The sequence below is a fragment of the Choloepus didactylus genome, chromosome X (assembly GCF_015220235.1).
Source record: "Choloepus didactylus isolate mChoDid1 chromosome X, mChoDid1.pri, whole genome shotgun sequence".
Taxonomy (NCBI): Eukaryota; Metazoa; Chordata; class Mammalia; order Pilosa; family Megalonychidae; genus Choloepus; species Choloepus didactylus.
Genome location: NC_051334.1, coordinates 91,240,103 through 91,260,225, shown reverse-complemented (window position 1 = coordinate 91,260,225; position 20,123 = coordinate 91,240,103). Strand labels below are relative to the sequence as shown.

Below are 20,123 nucleotides of genomic sequence, written 5' to 3'. Positions count from 1 at the left end.
AGGAACAAGTTCACAGAAATGTTGCTATATTAGGTAACTTTCTTGGGGTAAAGTAGGAACATGTTGGAAGTTAAGCAGTTATCTTAGGTTAGTTGTCTTTTTCTTACTCCCTTGTTATGGTCTCTTTGAAATGTTCTTTTATTGTATGTTTGTTTTCTTTTTAACTTTTTTTTCATACAGTTGATTTAAAAAAGAAGGGAATGTCAAAAAAAAAAAAGAAAAAAAAAAGAAAAACAAGGAAAAAAAAAAGATGTAGTGCCCCCTTGAGGAGCCTGTGGAGAGTGCAGGGGTATTCGCCTAACCCACCTCCATGGTTGCTAACATGACCACAGACATAGGGGACTGGTGGTTTGATGGGTTGAGCCCTCTACCATAAGTTTTACCCTTGGGAAGACGGTTGCTGCAAAGGAGAGGCTAGGCCTCCCTATATTTGTGCCTAAGAGTCTCCTCCTGAATGCCTCTTTGTTGCTCAGATGTGGCCCTCTCTCTCTGGCTAAGCCAACTTGAAAGGTGAAATCACTGCCCTCCCCCCTACGTGGGATCAGACACCCAGGGGAGTGACTCTACCTGGCAGCATAGAATATGACTCCCGGGTAGGAATGTAGACCCGGCATCGTGGGACGGAGAACATCTTCTTGACCAAAAGGGGGATGTGAAAGGAAATGAAATAAGTTTCAGTGGCAGAGAGATTCCAAAACGAGACGAGAGGTCACTCTGGAGGGCACTCTTATGCACACTTTATACAACCCTTTCTACGTTCTAAAGAATTGGGGTAGCTGGTGGTGGATACCTGAAACTATCAAACTACAACCCAGAACCCATGAATCTCGAAGACAGTTGTATGAAAATGTAGCTTATGAGGGATGACAATGGGATTGGGAAAGCCATAAGGACCACACTCCACTTTGTCTAGTTTATGGATAGATGAGTAGAAAAATAGGGGAAGGAAACAAACAGACAAAGGTACCCAGTGTTCTTTTTTACTTCAATTGCTCTTTTTCACTCTAATTATTATTCTTGTTATTTTTGTGTATGTGCTAATGAAGGTGTCAGGGATTGATTTAGGTGATGAATGTACAACTATGTAATGGTACTGTAAACAATCGAAAGTACGATTTGTTTTGTATGACTGCGTGGTATGTGAATATATCTCAATAAAATAATGATTAAAAAAAAAGCAGTGCTAAGGGGGAAATTTATAGCACTAAACGCATATATTAAAAAGGAAGAAAGAGCCAAAATCAAAGAACTAATGGATCAACTGAAGAAGCTAGAAAACGAACAGCAAACCAATCCTAAACCAAGTACAAGAAAAGAAATAACAAGGATTAAAGCAGAAATAAATGACATAGAGAACAAAAAAACAATAGAGAGGATAAATATCACCAAAGTTGGTTCTTTGAGAAGATCAACAAGATTGACAAGCCCCTAGCTAGACTGACAAAATCAAAAAGAGAGAAGACCCATATAAACAAAATAATGAATGAAAAAGGTGACATAACTGCAGATCCTGAAGAAATTAAAAAAAATTATAAGAGGATACTATGAACAACTGTATGGCAACAAACTGGATAATGTAGAGGAAATGGACAATTTCCTGGAAACATATGAACAACCTAGACTGACCAGAGAAGAAATAGAAGACCTCAACCAACCCATCACAAGCAAAGAGATCCAATCAGTCATCAAAAATCTTCCCACAGATCAGACACCCAGGGAAGTGAATCTCCCTGGCAACGTGGAATATGACTCCCAGGGAGGAATGTAGACCTGGCACCGTGGGACGGAGAACATCTTCTTGACCAAAAGGGGGATGTGAAAGGAAATGAAATAAGCTTCAGTGGCAGAGAGATTCCAAAAGGAGCCGAGAGGTCACTCTGGTGGGCACTCTTATGCACACTTTAGACAACCCTTTTTAGGTTCTAAAGAATTGGGGTAGCTGGTGGTGGATACCTGAAACTATCAAACTACAACCCAGAACCCATGAATCTCGAAGACAGTTGTAAAAAAATGTAGCTTATGAGGGGTGACAATGGGATTGGGAAAGCCATAAGGACCAAACACCACTTTGTCTAGTTTATGGATGGATGTGTAGAAAAGTAGGGGAGGGAAACAGACAGACAAAGGTACCCAGTGTTCTTTTTTTACTTCAATTGCTCTTTTTCACTCTAATTATTATTCTTGTTATTTTTGTGTGTGTGCTAATGAAGGTGTCAGGGATTGATTTAGGTGATGAATGTACAACTATGTAATGGTACTGTAAACAATCGAAAGTACAATTTGTTTTGTATGACTGCGTGGTATGTGAATATATCTCAATAAAATGATGATTTAAAAAAAAAAAAAAAAAAAATCTTCCCACAAATAAATGCCCAGGGCCAGATGGCTTCACAGGGGAATTCTACCAAACTTTCCAGAAAGAACTGACACCAATCTTACTCAAACTCTTTCAAAACACTGAAAAAAAGGGAACACTACCTAACTCATTTTATGAAGCTAACATCAATCTAATACCAAAACCAGGCAAAGATGCTGCAAAAAAGAAAAACTACCGGCCAATCTCCCTAATGAATATAGATGCAAAAATCCTCAACAAAATACTTGCAAATCGAATCCAAAGACACATTAAAAAAATCATACACCATGACCAAGTGGGGTTGATTCCAGGCATGCAAGGATGGTTCAACATAAGAAAATCAATCAATGTATTACAACACATTAACAAGTCAAAAGGGAAAAATCAATTGATCATCTCAATAGATGCTGAAAAAGCATTTGACAAAATCCAACATCCCTTTTTGATAAAAACACTTCAAAAGGTAGGAATTGAAGGAAACTTCCTCAACATGATAAAGAGCATATATGAAAAACCCACAGCCAGCATAGTACTCAATGGTGAGAGACTGAAAGCCTTCCCTCTAAGATCAGGAACAAGACAAGGATGCCCGCTGTCACCAATGTTATTCAACATTGTGCTGCAAGTGCTAGCCAGGGCAATCCGGCAAGACAAAGAAATAAAAGGCATCCACATTGGAAAAGAAGTAAAACTGTCATTGTTTGCAGATGATATGATCTTATATCTAGAAAACCCTGAGAAATCGACGATACAGCTACTAGAGCTAATAAACAAATTTAGCAAAGTAGCGGGATACAAGATTAATGCACATAAGTCAGTAATGTTTCTATATGCTAGAAATGAACAAACTGAAGAGACACTCAAGAAAAAGATACCATTTTCAATAGCAGCTAAAAAAATCAAGTACCTAGGAATAAACTTAACCAAAGATGTAAAAGACCTATACAAAGAAAACTACATAACTCTACTAAAAGAAATAGAAGGGGACCTTAAAAGATGGAAAAATATTCCATGTTCATGGATAGGAAGGCTAAATGTCATTAAGATGTCAATTCTACCCAAACTCATCTACAGATTCAATGCAATCCCAATCAAAATTCCAACAACCTACTTTGCAGACTTGGAAAAGCTAGTTATCAAATTTATTTGGAAAGGGAAGATGCCTCGAATTGCTGAAGACACTCTAAAAAAGAAAAATGAAGTGGGAGGACTTACACTCCCTCACTTTGAAGCTTATTATAAAGCCACAGTTGCCAAAACAGCATGGTACTGGCACAAAGATAGACATATAGATCAATGGAATCGAATTGAGAATTCAGAGATAGACCCTCAGATCTATGGCTGACTGATCTTTGATAAGGCCCCCAAAGTCACTGAACTGAACCATAATGGTCTTTTCAACAAATGGGGCTGGGAGAGTTGGATATCCATATCCAAAAGAATGAAAGAGGACCCCTACCTCACCCCCTACACAAAAATTAACTCAAAATGGACCAAAGATCTCAATATAAAAGAAAGTACCTTAAAACTCCTAGAAGATAATGTAGGAAAACATCTTCAAGACCTTGTATTAGGCGGCCACTTCCTAGACTTTACACCCAAAGCACAAGCAACAAAAGAGAAAATAGATAAATGGGAACTCCTCAAGCTTAGAAGTTTCTGCACCTCAAAGGAATTTCTCAAAAAGGTAAAGAGGCAGCCAACTCAATGGGAAAAAAATTTTGGAAACCATGTATCTGACAAAAGACTGATATCTTGCATATACAAAGAAATCCTACAACTCAATGACAATAGTACAGACAGCCCAATTATAAAATGGGCAAAAGATATGAAAAGACAGTTCTCTGAAGAGGAAATACAGATGTCCAAGAAACACATGAAAAAATGTTCAGCTTCACTAGCTATTAGAGAGATGCAAATTAAAACCACAATGAGATACCATCTAACACCGGTTAGAATGGCTGCCATTAAACAAACAGGAAACTACAAATGCTAGAGGGGATGTGGAGAAATTGGAACTCTTATTCATTGTTGGTGGGACTGTATAATGGTTCAGCCACTCTGGAAGTCAGTCTGGCAGTTCCTTAGAAAACTAGATATAGAGATATCCTTCGATCCAGCGATTGCACTTCTCGGTATATACCCGGAAGATCGGAAAGCAGTGACACGAACAGATATCTGCACGCCAGTGTTCATAGCAGCATTATTCACAATTGCCAAGAGATGGAAACAACCCAAATGTCCTTCAACAGATGAGTGGATAAATAAAATGTGGTATATACACACGATGGAATACTACGCGGCAGTAAGAAGGAACGATCTCGTGAAACATATGACAACATGGATGAACCTTGAAGACATAATGCTGAGCGAAATAAGCCAGGCACAAAAAGAGAAATATTATATGCTACCACTAATGTGAACTTTGAAAAATGTAAAACAAATGGTTTATAATGTAGAATGTAGGGGAACTAGCAATAGAGAGCAATTAAGGAAGGGGGAACAATAATCCAAGAAGAACAGATAAGCTATTTAACGTTCTGGGTATGCCCAGGGATGACTATGGTCTGTTAATTTCTGATGGACATAGTAGGAGCAAGTTCACGGAAATGTTGCTATATTAGGTAACTTTCTTGGGGTAAAGTAGGAACATGTTGGAAGTTAAGCAGTTATCTTAGGTTAGTCGTCTTTTTCTTACTCCCTTGTTATGGTCTCTTTGAAATGTTCTTTTATTGTATGTTTGTTTTCTTTTTAACTTTTTTTTCATACAGTTGATTTAAAAAAGAAGGGAATGTCAAAAAAAAAAAAAGAAAAAAAAAAGAAAAACAAGGAAAAAAAAAAGATGTAGTGCCCCCTTGAGGAGCCTGTGGAGAGTGCAGGGGTATTCGCCTACCCCACCTCCATGGTTGCTAACATGACCACAGACATAGGGGACTGGTGGTTTGATGCGTTGAGCCCTCTACCACAGGTTTTACCCTTGGGAAGATGGTTGCTGCAAAGGGAGGCTAGGCCTCCCTATGGTTGTGCCTAAGAGCCTCCTCCTGAATGCCTCTTTGTTGCTCAGATGTGGCCCTCTCTCTCTAGCTAAGCCAACTTGAAAGGTGAAATCACTGCCCTCCCCGCTACGTGGGATCAGACACCCAGGGGAGTGAATCTCCCTGGCAACGTGGAATACGACTCCCGGGGAGGAATGTAGACCTGGCATCATGGGACGGAGTACATCTTCTTGACCAAAAGGGGGATGTGAAAGGAAATGAAATAAGCTTCAGTGGCAGAGAGATTCCAAAACGAGCCGAGAGGTCACTCTCGTGGGCACTCTTACGCACACTTTAGACAACCCTTTTTAGGTTCTAAAGAATTGGGGTAGCTGGTGGTGGATACCTGAAACTATCAAACTACAACCCAGAACCCATGAATCTCGAAGACAGTTGTATAAAAATGTAGCTTATGAGGGGTGACAATGGGATTGGGAAAGCCATAAGGACCACACTCCACTTTGTCTAGTTTATGGATGGATGAGTAGAAAAATAGGGGAAGGAAACAAACAGACAAAGGTACCCAGTGTTCTTTTTTACTTCAATTGCTCTTTTTCACTCTAATTATTATTCTTGTTATTTTTGTGTGTGTGCTAATGAAGGTGTCAGGGATTGATTTGGGTGATGAATGTACCACTATGTAATGGAACTGTAAACAATCGAAAGTACGATTTGTTTTGTATGACTGCGTGGTATGTGAATATATCTCAATAAAATGAAGATTAAAAAAAATAAAAATAAAAATATAAACTTTCCTGAACCAAATTACTTTCTTTTTCCTTTTAAGAAAAACACATTTAAAAAATATTTTATCTTAAAAGTTACCAAAATGATTCTGGAATCTCTTTTCAAGCATACATCTTACATACAATTACCATTAATCAAACTTGTCAGAATAATGCTAAATATTTAAAACACTTTAGTCAATGCATTTTGAAACAGTACCATACAATCTTTTGACAAGGATTAATGGACATACAGGTATTGCATTGTTCACCCCAAAAAACCACAATGATTTAATTTTAAATGAATTTTGAAATTCCTGAAAGTATTTTGTCTTCACAGTTTTGTTAAATTCTTTAGAGGCATATTGGCTTCGTGTGTATGTCCACTGCTATAGGACACTCAACGAGGGTGAAGCCAGGGATAAGCCTCACAAAATCTCGTAAAACAGTTATTAAATTGGAGCATTTGAGGGGGATTCCTAATGTTTTTACCATTTGCAACCCCATGGCTGCTCCTCTTTGCCCACCTTTTTAAGCTTCATGAAGCAGCCTCCTCAGCAGGTGGGGGACATAGTAGGAGGATATGGGCTAAAGCCTTTGCTTCTTGGTTACTAGGAGAAGTTTTCCCAATTTAATTCATTACCTGGCAGAGTATTCTCTCATAACCATAGTTTTATTTACTGGCCAAACAAACAAGGTTGTTAAAGGGACTTTGTGCCAATCAGACAATTTGCACTTTTGTCAATTTTTAAATTATATTAGTTACTTCTTGATGTCCTCTGGGGGATTTCAGGCTTCTGGATCCCAATCCTTCTAAGATAAGATAGTTTTAACTTTGGTTCCGGTCCTTTTTTCTGACTTCCTAATTCTAAAAACTGACAGGCCAGCACTGTGTGTCATTATTTCTCTTATCTAATTTCTCTGGAAGGCCCGCCACTGAAGCACAGGTGGAAATCCACGTATCTCTCTTATCATAATTTTACCTTTACCTTGCGGATTTCTCTGTCTCCCTTGAGAGAATCTCCTACAGCTAGCTGTACTGCACATAATGGCCAGGTGACTGCAGTAGCAGCTCACCTGTTATTTTACTAAGTTTCATAATCTTTTGTTCTCATGATACATTTTTAATTGCATAATTACCTGAAGGTCAGGGGTCCCATCTTCTGGCCACTCTCAGCCTTTACTTAATTTATATTGTGGCCACACAGAGTTGGGAAAATGTGCTGACAATTCTTTTTAAAATGACCTGCTCCATGCCTAAGAGTCTCCCCCTGAGTACCTCTTTGTTGCTCAGATGTGGCCCTCTCTCTCTCTAACTGAGCCATCTCGACAGGTGAACTCGCTGCCCTCCCCCCTACGTGGGACCCGACTCCCAGGGGTGTAAATCTCCCTGGCAACGCAGAGTATGACTCCTGGGGATGAATGTGGACCCGGCATCGTGGGACTGAGAGTATCTTCTTGACCAAAAGGGGGATGCAAAATGAGACGAAACAGTTTCAGTGGCTGAGAGATTCCAAATGGAGTCGAGAGGTCACTCTGGTGGACATTTTTATGCACTATATAGATAACACCTTTTAGGCTTTAATGCATTGGAATAGCTAGAAGTAAATACCTCAAACTACCAAACTCCAACCCAGCAGTCTGGACTCCTGAAGACAAGTATATAATAATGTAGATTACAAGGGGTGACAGTGTGATTGTGAAGACCTTGTGGATCACACCCCCTTTATCTAGTGTATGGATGAGTGGAGGAATGGGGATAAAAACTAAAGGACAAATGGGGTGGGATGGGGGGATGATTTGGGTGTTTTTTTCACTTTTATTTTTTATTCTTGTTCTGGTTCTTTCTGATGTAAGGAAAATGTTCAGAGATAGACTGTGGTGATGAACGCATAACTATGTTATCATACTCTGGACAGTGGATTGTGTATCATGGATGATTGTATGGTGTGTGAATGTATTTCAATAAAACTGAATTTAATTAAAAAAAAATGATAATTGGACCAGGTGGTTTTGCTTAACTTTGTTAAGGAAAGAGTGCCTTCTTTGGGAGGTTGCCAAGCTGGTAGAGTATAAGCCTGGAGCTGCTGTAAGCCACCATGTGAAATGATATTCCCTGATTATTTAATGTCTACCTTTTTCTAATGTCTACTAGACATTAGAAAATGTATAATACTCCTGAGTCCCATTTTCTTTTTCTCAGAACCTTGCAGATATGTTGCCTTGCTTTCTGACTTTAGATGTGTATTGGGGATGCCAGATAAAATGCAGGATGCCCAGTTACAATTGAATTTCAGTTAAACAACTATTAAGTTTTTACTATAAATATGTCCCAAATATCACATCTGAAGTTCAAATTCAACTGGTGTGATGGTCAGGTTCATGTGTCAACTTGGCCAGATGATGGTGTCCAGGTGTCTGGTCAAGCAATCACTGGCCTAACTGTTACTGCAAGGACACTTGTGGCTGGTTAATAAACCAGAGGGCTGGTTTATTAAATCATCAGTCAATTTGCTGCAACTGTGACTGATTACATCAATGAAGGGTGTGTCTTACACAATGAGAGAATTCAATCAGCTGGATTTAATCCAATCAGTTGAAGACTTTCATGGGAGAAAGATAGAGGACCCTCACTTCTTCAGCTAGCCAACAAAGCATTTCCTGAGGAGTTCATTGAACACCTTCATCAGATTACCAATTTGCTGCCTGGCCTACAGAATTTGGACTCATGCATACCCACAGTTGGGTGAGACCTTTTATAAAATCTTGTATTTTTAGATATCTCTTGTAGATTCTGTTTCCCTAGAGAACCCTAACTAATACAACTGGGTATCCTGTATTTTCATTTGCTAAATCTGGCAACCCTGATGTAGCTGTGGAAAATGTGGAGGAAAATCTTGACTCCTCTCCTGCTGCCCACTTCATAGATGGCTTGCTTTATTTAACGGCATGACTGAAAAATTTCATTAAATGTAAAGCTCAATGTTAGATATCATTGTTTCTCTATTATTTTTTCCTGGTACAATGCATACCCTTTTGATCATAATATTCCCTTTTACCTTCATTTCAAGAAAATTTTCCTGTATTCTAACTCTATTTTTCTGCATCTTGGGGACACAATTGTCTAGTGTGTGGGTTTATCTTGTCTGTCTTCTGTGCCTATCATTTTCTATCCTGTTCATCTTTTCCCTTCTGCATTTATTGAGACTATCTCAGATATTTCTCCTGGCCTATTTTCAGCCCTAAGTATTCCATTCTTTCCTGTCTATGATTTATCAAAATGCAATGGTAAACAAATTTCTTACCTCTTCAATCTCCCTTTCCCTCTCATTCTGTTGTTTTATCATCTCATCCATTATTTCTTGTTTTATTAAATTTATGTTCATACTAACGTCTTTAATAACTTATAGTACATATAAGGAAGCTCTGTGGGCAGCCAACTCAGCACCTGGCAGTCGGCCTAGTGGCACGGTCCCTGGGCCTTCAGTACATGTCGCGGTGACCGTTCCGCAAAGCGGCGCACCGAGTGGCACCTATGACTCCTGCCTAAAAGGAATTTGCTTCTTGCTGCTGTTTCTTATATTCTTACTGCCTCTTTTTCCCATTTGGTGTCTTTTGGGCTCTGTGGTGGTGAAATGCTCCCACACCTAGCTACATTAATGAGCCAGCAGCTTACCCTGCATTAGCGTCAGCGTAGTGAAAATGCCTGCTCCTTTCTTAGAAGACAATAGGTCACCCTTTCTGCTCACTCCCACTGGCCACCTGTCAACTAGGCAGTAATCCCCCTTCCCAAGCTTTGAAAGAGTTAGCTAGAAGAAACAAAAAGGTAATGATTAACAGATTCAAAAACATGAACACAAAAAATAGTTATAGATTGCTTGGTACCAAATAACAGGAACTGTTATGCCTGTGCCAAAAACACTGTGTCTTGCTACGCTTCAGGGAGTCTATCCCTGCTAGCCCATTGATCATTGTGTAAGAATAAATAATGTCTGAAATTTAGCCAAACTATTCTAGTATTGTATGCCTAAATGCTAGTGTGTATGTTGTAGAAAATTATAAAAATAAAGCTCTGATGCTCTGCTTGGTCGGAGATTTCATCTTCATACCCAGACACGACAAGGTGTCTGTCTTCTTTCTTCGCCGACTCCAGCCCCCCTATCAGGACCCTGACCATTGCTGAGGCCGGCCCTCGGCAAAGCTCCTTCTTAGATTCCCAGAATTTGGGGATCTGTTGCCTTTTATTTATTTAGTTAGTTTCCTGTGTTCCTTTGTTTCTACCAACCTTCCTTCTCTATCTCTCTACCTACATACCTATTTGTTTAGCTGTAATATGGTTGCATGTTTGCCCTGCCACTTTATTTCATCTTGCTAATGCTGAATGTGAGAAGCTCTGTGAACATCTATTTGCTCAGAAATTGTTTGTGCAAATTTTCTTTGATTCCTTTGCCACTTATCAATGATGTGTCTTGTCCTCCTCCCCTTGGAGGGCTGGGTGTTGCATTCTTTTTTATAGGGGAAACCATGCAAAGAAGGTGAGTATCCTAGTTTGCTAATGCTGCAGAATGCAAAACACCAGAGATGGACTGGCTTTTATAAAACGGGGTTTTATTTCACTACACAGTTACAGTCTTAAGGCCACAAAGCATCCAAGGTAACACCTCAGCAATCGGGTACCTTCACCGGAGGACGGCCAGTGGTGTCCGGAAAACCTCTGCTAGCTGGGAAGGCAGCTGGCGTCTGCTCCAAAGCTCCGGCCTCAAAACGGCTTTCTCCCAGGAAGTTCCTTTCTAGCAAGCTTGCTTCTCTTCAAAACATCACTCCCAGCTGTGCTCTCTTTCTTCCCCCCCGAGTCAGCTCATTTATATAGCTCCACGGATAAGGGCCCACCCTGAATGGGCGGGGCCACGCCTCCATGAGAACATCTCATCAGAATCATTGCCCACAGCTGGGTGGGGCACATTCCAAGCAAATCCAACCATCACCAAAACGCCTGCCCCACACAAAACCACAAAGATAATGGCATTTGGGGGACACAATACACTCAAACCGGCACAGTGAGGGAGAGTATTCACCAGAAGTTCACTAAGGGCATCTCTTACTGGGAATCTGAACTCTGCATATTCCACTGAAGCCCTCATGGTAGATTGAATTATGTACCCCAATTTAGACATGCTCATAATCTTAACCCACATTCCTGTAGGTGTGAAACCCTTGCAAATAGGATCTCTTAAAGATACTATTTTGAGTTAAGCTGTTGTAGCCCAATGAAATGAGGCTGGGTCTTAATCTGGATTACTGGAGGCCTTTATGAACAGAAGACATGGAGACATAGTAAGAGAAAGCCACAGGGATGAGCCAGAAGCCAGTAGTCAGTGGAACCCAGAAGAGAAAGGAGAGGACATCACTATGTGATGCAGGGTGAGGACACAAGCGAAGAAGCCCCAGCCAGCCAGCAGCCAGCAGCCACACCAGGATGTTACAGACTTTGGGGAGAAAGCATTATCTTGCAAACACCTTGATTTTGGAATTGTTCTAGCCTCAAAATCACAAGCCAGTAAATTCCCATTGTTTAAGCCAAAAGAAATGTACACAGCCCTTTCTGGGGTATATAACATTTTCAAACCAGTACATTCACCATTCCTAAGATTCAGTGGGGCCCTCAAAACAAATCAGCAGCCAAGAAGAGAGACCTCATCATTGGAAGTCTAAAAAGCCAGAGTGAGTAACATTCTCATTATTACTTTATGTAATCTTGAAAAGGAAATTAATGGATGTTGCCAAAAATCCTTAGGACCAATGCTTTTTCTTAGTGCTCTGAATGTTTTACTTGGTATCCTATGAAGAGAAGTCATTAATTTAATTTAATATTTCCTGACAATGAGATTGAAAGTTTATTTTGAACTTTGGCCAAAAATTTCCATGAAACAAATGATAATTTTAAATGTCATTTTTCAATCTTCACCTCCACCCTCATAAAGATTGATATTGTTTCCTATTTTCCCTCTCCAACATCACCCCATATCCAGAGGAGTGGGCATAGCTCAGTGGTTAAGAGTAGGTGCTTTTCCCAGGGGAGTGAATCTCCCTGGCAACGTAGAATATGACTCCCAGGGAGGAATGTAGACCCGGCATCGTGGGACGGAGAACATCTTCTTGACCAAAAGGGGGATGTGAAAGGAAATGAAATAAGCTTCAGTGGCAGAGAGATTCCAAAACGAGCCGAGAGGTCACTCTGGTGGGCACTCTTATGCACACTTTAGACAACCCTTTTTAGGTTCTAAAGAATTGGGGTAGCTGGTGGTGGATACCTGAAACTATCAAACTACAACCCAGAACCCATGAATCTCGAAGACAGTTGTATAAAAATGTAGCTTATGAGGGGTGACAATGGGATTGGGAAAGCCATAAGGACCACACTCCACTTTGTCTAGTTTATGGATGGATGAGTAGAAAAATAGGGGAAGGAAACAAACAGACAAAGGTACCCAGTGTTCTTTTTTACTTCAATTGCTCTTTTTCACTCTAATTATTATTCTTGTTATTTTTCTGTGTGTGCTAATGAAGGTGTCAGGGATTGATTTAGGTGATGAATGTACAACTATGTAATGGTACTGTAAACAATCGAAAGTACGATTTGTTTTGTATGACTGCGTGGTATGTGAATATATCTCAATAAAATGATGATTAAAAAAAAAAAAAAAGAGTAGGTGCTTTGGATCCAGGAAGAGTGGTGTTAAGATGTCTGATCTGCAACTTCTTACCTTAGAGACCTTGGGAAAATCTTTTAGAATATGAGCTTCCATACTCTAAAATACATGGAGATTATGGCCTTGGAGTGTTAAATGAAATGGTGCATTGTAAATACTCAGCAAATGACAACTATCATTGCATAATTTAAAGTGCAAAGTGCTTCTTTACTCATAGAAAAACAGATGAAATTTCATTTTGAAAAACAGAGAATGCTATAAATAACAGAAAATGCAATTTTAAGATGATGTTTCATGGAATGGCTAATGGAAAAAAATTGTGAAAATAGTTGTATTTTAACATCATACAAATTCTTCATTTTCTACCTTATAAAAGTAGAATGTATACATCATGGATAACTAAGAAAGAAAATAGAAAAGATTATTCACTAGCTTCTGAACATTTTTGCTTGAGTATAAACCTTCTGTTCCCACATTTTTTCTACTAAATACCACTGGTGATTAAAAGAGGATGATGATTTGCTAATATTTCCAAATCAGTTGTATGCATCCATATTACTTTCTGAGATTGGGGAAAACCTGAGAAGCAAATAAAGAGAAAATAGATCAGGAGAGGCATAAAAATATTTTCTGTAGTGCATTTGGGGATTTTCAGCTGAGCATACAGCAAAAAAAAAAACAGAACCTCTAATTTTCTTGACTATATGTTACAGACATATGTTTGACAATAGACTACAAATAATAAAAATGGCATAATAATCCAATGTGTTTCTCTTTATCATTTGGCTGCAGGATGCTCAGCATGAAACATAATAGTTCTAATGATCCTTAATCCCTTTTTCTATATTACTAGCAATCTTTCTTTTAAGACTTATTATAGCACTCATATTGTGTAATTTTATTTTAAGCCATCTTGAATTATTATTAGAAGAAATTGGGGTCAAAATTACAAGTTTAAAATAATGTAGTGATATTATTCATAAAAATAAGAAAAAATGCCATAAAACAAGTCAAAGGCTGAATGCAAAAAAGACAATCACTTTCTCCCTAATTTGCTTTGCATTAAAAAATACATCTTTTATTTTATAGATGTAAAATTGATTTTTTAAAGTTTTGTTGGTTTGATTGCATTTTTTAAATCAATAACACCCAATATCTTTGATGAGTTAGTGGTAAGAATGGTAAATTACTGGTAGCACTATGAATATGTTTAGTTTTTATTCAATCCAATATGGTAATATAAAATACTCATTACTGATCTAACTGGAGCAGGCCTACACTTAAGGAAGTTTGGAATCAGGTAACAATATAGAGGCCAATAAGCTAGTGGAAAAAGTGGAAATTTGTTGTAGCAGGAAGCTTGAAAATGAATTTAGTTACAAAGGAAAGACCCATCAAGGGCAAGTGAATAATGTTGGTATCAGATAGGGTCTAAAGTTTCAGTTCTTTTAGGTATATACCAGTAGAAGGATTGTTGAATCATATGGTAATACTATACTTAGATTTCTGAGGAACTGCCAAAAAGTCTTCAACAGTGACTGCACCATTTTATATTCCCACAGCAAGGAGTGATGTTTCCTATTTCTCCACAGCCCCTCTAACACTTGGGAATCTCTGTTTTTAAATAGTAGACACTGTAGTGGGTGTGAAATGGTATCTCATTCTGGTTTTTATTTGCATTTCCCTAATGGCTAGTGATATTGATCATCTTTTCATGTGCTTTACAAGGATTTGTATATCTTCATTGGAGAAAAGTATATTCAACTCTATTGCCAAATTTTAATTGGGTTATCTTGTTATTACTGAGTTGAAGGATTTCCTTATATATTCTGGATATATAAGTTACTGTATATGTAGTTTCCAAACATTTTACCATAGACTTTCATGATAAAAGCCTTTATTGCACAAAAATTTTTAATTTTGATGAGATCCCATTTATCTATTCATACTTTTGCTGCTTGTGATTTGGGTGTAAGTCTAAGAAACCATTGCCTAACACAAGATCCTGAAGATGCTCCCCTACATCTTTTTCTAGGAGTTTTATAATCCTGGCTCTTATGTTTAGGTCATTGATCCATTGTGAGGTAATTTTTTATATGGTGTGAGAAAATTCTCTTTCATTCTTCTGCATATGGATGTCCAGCCCATATCTAACTTTTTAGATTTGCTCAGCTCTTCATTTGATTCTTGCCCTGGATATACAATACACTTTTTAAGATAGTACTTTTTGTGCTATTGTTTCACCTCCAAGAGGAAAACTTCATTCTTCTGTTCCTCCTCTGGGAACCTTGATCTGTTCTGCTTGTTTTTGTGAAAAATTTTCTCTGAAGTTCCTATGAACTGTTTAAATTCTCTCTCTCTCTCTCTCTCTCTCTCTCTCTCTCTCTCTCTCTCTCTCTCTCTCTCTATCTATCTATCTATCTATCTATCTCTGTCTCTGTGTGTGTGTGTGTGTGTGTGTGTGTGTGTGTATGTGTGTATGTGTGTCCCCCTTTTCTTAAACTTTTCAGTTCTAGGACCTGTCTTGTCTTAGAGCAGTTCAGTTTCCCCCTTTTTTCTGTGAGGCTTTTCTGCCCCTGGTTTCCTCCATTAGTGTATCCTTCCCCAGGGACCCAGATGGGGCTAACCTTGAAAATGGGGTCCATCCACAAAGGTCCATTTAACATTTAGGTGGTCCAGCAGACCAAGATTAGATTGTGTGCACCTCTTGCCCAGATTTCTGCCATGGTCTTACTCCCTTTTTCTCCCTGTGGGCCCTGTTATATGCAGGACTCCTCAGCCCCTTGCCTTCTTCCCTGGATCTCTGTGAAATTGGGTCCCTGTGCCTGGATATACATGGGGGTCTTGTGTACTTCTGTGAATGTCTCCACAAACTTTATTTGTGGCATGTGTGACCTGGGCCATGCTGCCTCTGTGTGACTCCCAATTTGCATGGAACAGAGTGAGGGGGAGGGGTTTACTTGTTGTACTGGGAATGAAAACTTCTACCTGTTCATGGAGATTATTTTTCTTTTCTTTTGATTCAACATTTGTGGAGACTTTTTCAGTTTCTTTTGTCCTCCAGAGTCCCAAGCAAGAGGAGTTTGGCCTTTTATTAGTTGATCCTGAGGGAGCTATTTCCTAGGGTTTCTTTTTTTTTCTGTATCATCAGAAATGACTCCCAAGTTATCTGTTTATTTATGTTCTGTTCATTATTGCTCTGTACATAATTGTTAACTATATATAAGAATTATGACAGATCATCTTTGGTTGTACATTTGTCAGTTAACATTTAAAGATATTTTCTGATTTAACCTAGTCATCATAATTATGTTTTGAGTTGTATGAAAAAATAGAAGTTGAAAATTAGAATTTTCAGCCAGTTTTTACCTCATAAATATGTGCATGTGCTAATCTGTTGAAAAGAACTCTGATTTCCCTGCCTACAACTCATTACAAAAGTCTGCATTCAGCAGCTTCCAGATCACCTCACAATCCTACATTTTAATTTATTTTTCATTAATATGTCAAAAGGAAAACTCTGAATTCATGTCCAAATTGTGTTGTAAATCATTCTTGATAGTTATTTTTCCCAGTCTGATATTGCTGGTGTGAATTCCAGCTGAACACTTTTTCATCTTGATTTTAGTGTTGTCATTTCCTCAGTATGAGAAATTTAACATTGATGAGTAAATTAAAAACACTGAAGACTTTTCTTCATTTTATATATACATAGAATGTATTATACAATGTGAAACTTCACATGTATTCTACACATTGCATTGTAAGTAAAGAATTTCTCACATTTTTTCATTGAGTAGCCACTCCATCAAATATTATATCTTGTTCTCCTAGAATATTCTCCTCCTACTAAGGATATTTCTGTCCATTTTTATGGTTTAGGACTTATTCCTACTCTGAGCTATACTTGTATACTAAAGAATGGAGCTAAGCTGAAATTTATTATAGGTAATTACAGACTTTGAGCTCATCCTAAAATAGTAAAATCATGTTATTTAAAGATAGACTGTAAATAAAAGCATTTACCCATTTATTACATAGAGAGATATTTATTAAACTCCTGTGTGAATTCTTTTATTTTAAATGTTAGAGCTGTGGCTGAAGACTCCTCCATAAGCAAAGCATGTTTAATGACTTCTCTGATGCCGAATAGCAGAATAATATCTAAAAGTTTTCCTATTTAGACAGGAGAAATGTTTTCTGCCCAGTGTAAATTACTTTATGTCATCTGAAACTATCAGTGAAGCATTTCCCACATACATGGCAGGTGTACAGTTTCTTCTCACTGTGAGTTCTTTCATGTAACCTAAGTTTACCACATAAATGGAAGGATTTCCCACAGAGATAGCAGACATATAGTTTCTCCCCAGTGTGATTTCTCTCATGTCGCCTAAGGTTATTGCAATGACTGAAGGATTTCCCACATATATTGCAGATGCTGGGTTTCTCTCCAGTGTGAATTCTTTCATGTTGCCTAAGGGTACCACAAAGACTAAAGGATTTCCCACATATATTGCAGACATATGGTTTCTCCCCAGTGTGAATTCTTTCATGTTGCCTAAGGGTACCACAATGACTGAAGGATTTCCCACATACTGCAGATATTGGGTTTCTCTCCAGTATGAATTCTTTCATGTTGCCTAAGGGTGCCACAAAGACTGAAGGATTTCCCACATATATTGCAGACATTGGGTTTCTTTCCAGTGTGAATTCTTTCATGTCGCCTAAGGGTACCACATTGACTGAAGGATTTCCCACATATACTGCAGATATTGGGTTTCTCTCCAGTGTGAATTCTTTCATGTCACCTAAGGGTACCACAATGACTGAAGGATTTCCCACATATACTGCAGATATTGGGTTTCTCTCCAGTGTGAATTCTTTCATGTCACCTAAGGGTACCACAATGACTGAAGGATTTCCCACATATACTGCAGATATTGGATTTCTCTCCACTGTGAATTCTTTCATGTTGCCTAAGGGTACCACATTGAATGAAGGATTTCCCACATATACTGCAGATATTGGGTTTCTCTCCAGTGTGAATTCTTTCATGTTGCCTAAAGGTACCACAATGACTGAAGGATTTCCCAAATATACTACAGATATTGGGTTTCTCTCCAGTGTGAATTCTTTCATGTCACCTAAGGGTACCACAGTGACTGAAGGATTTCCCACATATACTGCAGATATTGGATTTCTCTCCACTGTGAATTCTTTCATGTTGCCTAAGGGTACCACATTGAATGAAGGATTTTCCACATACACTGCAGATATTGGGTTTCTCTCCAGTGTGAATTCTTTCATGTCGCCTAAGGGTATCACAATGACTGAAGGATTTCCCACATATGCTGCAAATATTGGGTTTCTCTCCAGTGTGAATTCTTTCATGTTGCCTGAGAGTACCACAAAGACTGAAGGATTTCCCACACAAATTGCAGACATATGGTTCCCCCCCATGTGAATTCTCTCATGCTGTATGAGTGTAGAATGATCAGTGAAGTCTTTCCCACATACATGGCAGACATATGCTTTTACTTCAGTATGAGTTTTCTCACATTGTCTGAGGGGGTTACTATCTGTGAAATCTTTCCCACATCTGTAGCAGGCATATAGTTTCTCCACATTGTGAATTCTTTCATGTTGTCTGAGGGTAGAACTACCAGTGAAGTCTTTCCCACATACATAGTAGCCATATGGCTTTTCTCCAGTGTATATTTTCTCAAGTTGTCTAAGGCCAGAACTACTTCTGAAGACTTTTCCACATAGATGACAGTTATATGACTTACATCCAATTTGAATTTTCTTATTTTGACCAATGAATGAATGATAATTGAGAACTCTTTGAAATTGTTTGTTTACATTGGGTTTCTTTCCCATGTCAGTCTTTGTGGAGTGAGTGAAATATTCTCCCAAATCATTACTTTCAAGGGGATCCTCTTCAGTGTGAGGAATCTTTGTCTGGTTAGTAGATGTGCCCTTCTTAGAGGTATGTTGCATGGTTATAATTTCTTCTTTTTTATGGTCATTTTCCCTGCCTGGACTCTGTACTTGGAGAAACCTTAATCCTTCTCTCCACAGTTCTCCTTGATCTGACTATGAAAGCACTTCTGATATGCAGACCTGATATCCCATGAACACTGTATGATTGATATTCTTCAGCATAACATCTCTGAACATCTTTCTCTGGTTTGTGTCCAGCATGGCCCACTCTTCCTTGGTAAAGTTGATAGCTACATCATTGAAGGTCACTGATTCCTGAGCTTCTTCTCCCACTAGAAATCCCTTCTTTACATGTCAGAAATTCCAAAGTTGTAGACATATATTTTCTAGAGTCCAGTATACTTATTATGTGTTTTGATGCACATCAGTATCATACTTATGGGAATAACAACAGTCAAATCTAGCTGAGCCTCTAGGAGATTACAAGTAGCCTGGGGCTGCTCCTGCGAGGCCAGCATGTATGTGCACACTGGCAAAATGTCCACACTGTCCACCAGGTGCAGGCAGGTTCAGCTCTCCAGCAGAGCCTCCACCAAGGGCTCCACCTTGACCAGGTCATCCTGCAGGTACCAGCACAACCTTTCTACAAGTTCCACAAGATCCAGGGCTGGTGGGCAGGAATCTCTGCTCTCCCACAGCAGTGCCAGGGAGCTCTGCAACACATCTCAGACCAGGGTCCCATGCTGGGTCTCCTGGGCTTGGCTACTCCCCACCACCTTTTCTGCAGCCTAGGGGCCTTTGCCTGTGCTGCCAGTGGAGGTCTGGGCGCCTTCCTAGGGTTTCTTACATCATGTTGATGACATTAGCCTCCTTACTGCTTTCTGAACAAGGGACAATGGCCACACAATTGGGAAAGAATAAGTTCTTCAACAGATGGTGCTGGGAAAAAAATGGATCTCTATTTGCCAAAGAAAGACACCTACTTCACACCTTACACAAAAGTCAATTCAAAATGGATCATAGTTCTAAATATCAAAGCCAGAACAATCAAACTCCTAGAAAAAAATGTAGGGAAGAATTTTCAGGACCTTGTGTTAGGCAATGGTTTCTGAGACTTTACACCCAAACACAAGCAACAAGAAAAAAATAACTAAATGGAACCTCATCAATATTAAAAACACTTGTAGCTTAAAGGACTTTATCTTAAAAGTAGAATAACAACCAACAAAATGGGGAAAAATTTGGAAAACATATATCCAATGAAGGTTTAATATCCAGAATATATAAAGAAATCCTTCAACTTAACAACAAAAAGACAAACCAATTTTTTAAATGGTCAAAAGACATGAATAGA

The 20,123-nt window shown here is 38.8% G+C and overlaps 1 pseudogene; it reads left to right on the top strand.

Moving 5' to 3' along the window:
* The window catches only part of LOC119522250, a 106,523-nt pseudogene extending 86,897 nt beyond the window's left edge, over window positions 1-19,626 (top strand).
* The last annotated feature ends 497 nt before the right edge of the window (window positions 19,627-20,123 follow it).